Below are 4,573 nucleotides of genomic sequence, written 5' to 3' on the forward strand. Positions count from 1 at the left end.
TCAAAACTAAATATTTGGGTAAATCATAAGAACGCAAATATTTATTTTCTTTAAAAAAACCAAATATTGTTTATTTGGTTGTTAATTATTTTTTTCCTATTATGGACAACTTTCTTAATTTCTAAGATTTCCTAGATGTCTAATTTGAATATTTTATTTTCAACGTGAAGTACTTTAATCCAGTGTCTTTGATTAAATTGTTCAGAAATTTTTTTTACTATTTAGGCACCTTCAGTATTCTTTTACTCTTATATTAAAATTTCCTTTTGTTTTTTCAACGGAGATTGAATCGCAATCATGACAATTCATTTGTTATATGCCAGATTTATTATATTTATTGACTTATATCTATGTCTTTTTAATGCAAAAAAACCTTTATTGTTTGAGTGTAAGATTTTTCTTCGTGTATCTTAATTAGAGTTTTGATTAAAATTAATTAGATTGTTTGAGAAATTGGAGAAGTTGTTTTTGTATAGACTCCTCATGTGTCAATCTTCAACAAGAATATTTATATTAAAATATGTTCTACAAACATTAACTGAAGGTCGAGAATGGTATTTTAATTTGTAAACACCTGATTTATTTAATATATTATTTTTATCGTTGCTATTTAGTAACTAAATTCAAATCCTCACCATAAAAAAATATTATATTTTCAAACACCTAATGCAAAGTCATGAAATTTGAATGAAGCGTGATGCACGTTCTCATAATCCAGGTTGTGGGATATACAACTTTACAATTATTCAAAATACGAGCCTTTATAGCTTGCAGCTACGTCATTATTTCTGTTAATTAGCATCATTAGCAAGCACGCTTCTGCTCCTACTCTATGAATGGAGGAACGTGCTTCCCTTGTGGTATAAAAAGTCCTCCGCCATAACTTTGCCTTAGTTTAACGACGATGCAACTCCTAAACAAACTAAATTTCTATGTCGTGATCTTCTAGTTAAAAGCAACTAAATTTTGAACAAACTGCTCTTAGTGGAATATTATTTTCTCAGCATTCGATTAAACTCAAACCAGTGGCAAAGTTATTAGATTCACACCTAGCAATCTTCTAGTTCATAATTGCAACAATTTTATCAACTTGTGCTCTTTCATAATTAAATTTCACCAAATTCCATTCAACTTCAAACCAATTCTCAAATTTGCTTTATAGTTTAGGAGTTCAGTTATATGTAAGGAATTTTCGAAAAGCTGTTGTAGTGATAATTCACTTCCTGTGTTGATTTAAACGAACTGTTAAATATAATGTTACTAAATGGAATAAAGTCTATTTCAGTAGCAATTGAACTCAATACGTTTTTGAAATTTATAGCGACAACATTTTATTTCTTCAAAAAGTGATTTGAAATTCACAAAAAATATTATATTAGCCGATAGCTGGTATTATATTTGTACCTCAGAGGCAGACAGATGCAAATCCAAACGTCAAATGCTCAACAAGAGTCTAAAAAATCTACTTTCTCTAAGTGATTTCTAATAATATATATAATTAATTTATATTTTCAGTCTCTTAATACATTGGTTCTTTCATTATAACACTTACATTTTTTTTAAATTAATGGACATGAACATAAACTGGGTACGAAAATCGAAATGTCATTTCATCGAATTCTGGATTTGCATCCGTCTGCCTCTGAGGTACAAATATTGTTCTAAAAAAAATGTTTATTGAATAAAAATTAACAAGCTCTATATGTTTTTGTAGTGTCTGTGTCCCGAAGGATGAAAAATACAGTTACATATGCGAAATAGATCTAGAATCCCGATTGAGTGTTTCCGACTCGATGGACACTATCAACTAAAATTCCCGAAGAAGAAAATCGGTTGAAGAAAAAATTAACTGATAGTGAAGTGGTTTGGGCGTTTGCCTTCCTCGCTTGACCTCCCGGATTCAATTCCTAGTTAAGTCAACAGTAAATATTTGTTCATAAGATGACAGCTACTGGAATGTTTTACTTTTCCTGGACTGGCACTTGAAAGAAGGCTTACGTTGCGTTTCTGTAACAGATGATCAAGATTTTGCTGCGTTTACTTTTTAGTGCCCTATCATTATCGTGATACGACGATAATAATTTTGTATAATGTAAGTATTGTAAACAAATTGTACCGTAACAAGATAAATCTATAAATTCGTATACATATTAAGTTTAAAATAACCATACGACATTCCACGCCAAATTGATTCGACATAATATAGACTTTCTCACTAAGTAGAAAATGAATAAAGGTTTAAGTTAGTACTTAAGATTAGGGTGGTGATTACGTGCCTTAAGTATATTATTGCGGTAAAGAAGGGGGTTGAAGGGTATGAAAGGGAAAGGGAGTAGAGAAATAATACTCGAAGTTTAATTTTTTACAGGGTGTGAAAAGGAGTCGAGGGTTTGATCACTGAACTGAAAAAAGGAACATTTCTTAAAAGAATGTCGGTGTAATATCCTAAATAGAAGACGTTTAGTTGTAATGATGATTGTTAATCCCGATGATAAAGTAAATTACAATTCGTTAATTAATTAATTCCTACTTGAGTCGAAACTAACTTTCTCCAATTCATAGGCACTGTATTTATATTATTTGGAAATTACTGCATAGTATGTAAAAAAAAAAACTGTTTATATGCTGTATTATAAGGATAATGTACAAAATTTCGTTGACTTAACATGTCCTACATGATATTTTTTCATAAGATATTTAAATACAATCACAAATAATTATATATGTTAAAACATGAAAATTTGTAAATTACAAAAAAAACTTTTACATTTGAAGCACTAACTTTGTGATTATTCATTATAATATAATATTGTTTAATTTTTTATTTATTGTATTATTTTGTTTTGAATTTTTTGTTTCTTTTTTATAATATTTTGTGAACTTGCCAAACACAAGAGCCAGACTCTTTTTTGGCAAGTTTAACCTTAAGTGTTCTATTTTTTTACTGTACGTTTTGTTTTTTTTATGCTAATACAGGTTTTTATTGAAAAAAATTAAAATAATAATAATAAAAACTACTTTGTTTTTAACAACTAAGATCTTCAAGTTGAAAATGAAATATTAAGATTAGACAACTTAAAAATTAAAAAAGCGATTCATAATAAGAAAAAAAAACAATTAAACGATATTTCTTTTAGTCGATTCCTGTCTAGTTTTGAGCGTATGCATATCAAATTACCATCCTTATAAGACAAAACGACTTGATTTATTAGTTCCATATACAAAATTTTATTTTATTTAAAAAATATATTAATACAATAGTCTTAAAATTAAAGCCCTGCTGAATTGTATACATACAATTCGTCAGCAGGTTCCTTTAAAATTGCTTCGATTATTCATACTTAACCTACATTTATAATAATTTTACCTAAAAAACATTACATTTTATACCACATTTTAAAACATTATTAAAAATTAAAAACTGTCATTAATACAAAAACAAATTTCGATTAGCTATAATTTGAGCATACGTCTAACTCCTGTATTTAACTCAGTATTTTTAATATTGTTAGGTAACATGCTGAATATTTTAGGTAAACTGTATTGCAGTGTCCTTTTCCCATATTTATTACAATATCTAGGAACAGCTAGCCCTTCCGTACTAGTAAACCAGGTATTGTAATCATGTACCAATTTGTGTTTATAGACGGAGTGTGACGCATGCTGACAAATTAAGTTGTTCCAAAGTAGAGCCCAAACTGATAATTTATTTACAGACTTATACATCAGTGATATTGAAATATTGTGTCTCTGGCGGTATATATCTTTATGAAGAAGCAATTTGATCATTCAATTTTGCAAAGTTCGAATAAAATTAATATTGGTTTCATTTGATAACCCCCAGGAAGTTACAGCGTATCGTTTAATTGATTCAGAGAGAGAAATAAATAATTCGTAAAGTATTAACAGAAAAATGATATTTTAATAAATATATTCTATATTTTTACGTAAACGTAAACGTAATTTTAAAAAAATATATTTATTTATGTACATAAGTTTATTGTACATTATTTAAGACATAAGTCCCAACTCTATGGGACTAAAAGTCCTGTGTTGAGATGGGACTAGCAATTAGTTGACACAGACACATGAGTACATCACCACAAAAATAGGATCAGAAACATAAAAAATAATTATTTAAAAAATACATAAATAAATGTAAGGCACATTAATATGATAAACAGTAAACTAAAACATTCGGAAAATCATCAAGAAGTTTCCTACTCAAATCCCTCCCACTAAGGAAAATCCAGTCCTTAACTACTTGCTTGAAAATAGTTTTTGTCCTTGAGAGCTTAATACGCTTTTTCAAAATATTGAACACTCTCGGTGCGATAAATGAGAGATGCCTCTGAGCTAAAGTCGTACGGGTTTTGGAAATGACATAATTCATACTCTTTATTATAAAAATAAAATAAATAATTACTTACGAAAACACGAACAACTGTTTACATTGAAATAGATGAAAACAGCATTTTTGAGAAGTAAATATTGAAGTCTTGGGATTTATTGAGCTTATCTACAGTCATTGGATGTTTTGATTCTTTCAGTGATGCAGAACAACCTTTATTCA

The 4,573-nt window shown here is 28.5% G+C and overlaps 1 long non-coding RNA gene across 2 annotated transcripts; it reads left to right on the top strand.

Moving 5' to 3' along the window:
* Positions 1–354: 354 nt before the first annotated feature.
* On the top strand, positions 355–2,519 carry LOC148282569 (uncharacterized). 2 transcript variants are annotated; one of them, XR_015822065.1, is made up of 3 exons: positions 355–388; positions 1,715–2,092; positions 2,369–2,519. It is a non-coding gene; the product is annotated as an uncharacterized LOC148282569 (long non-coding RNA). The 2 variants fall into 2 exon arrangements; XR_015822064.1 differs by having other exon boundaries at positions 371–554.
* The last annotated feature ends 2,054 nt before the right edge of the window (positions 2,520–4,573 follow it).

Source organism: Micrasema longulum, unplaced genomic scaffold (assembly GCF_059751315.1).
Source record: "Micrasema longulum isolate JH-2025_06_02 unplaced genomic scaffold, ASM5975131v1 h1tg000314l, whole genome shotgun sequence".
Classification (NCBI taxonomy): domain Eukaryota; kingdom Metazoa; phylum Arthropoda; class Insecta; order Trichoptera; family Brachycentridae; genus Micrasema; species Micrasema longulum.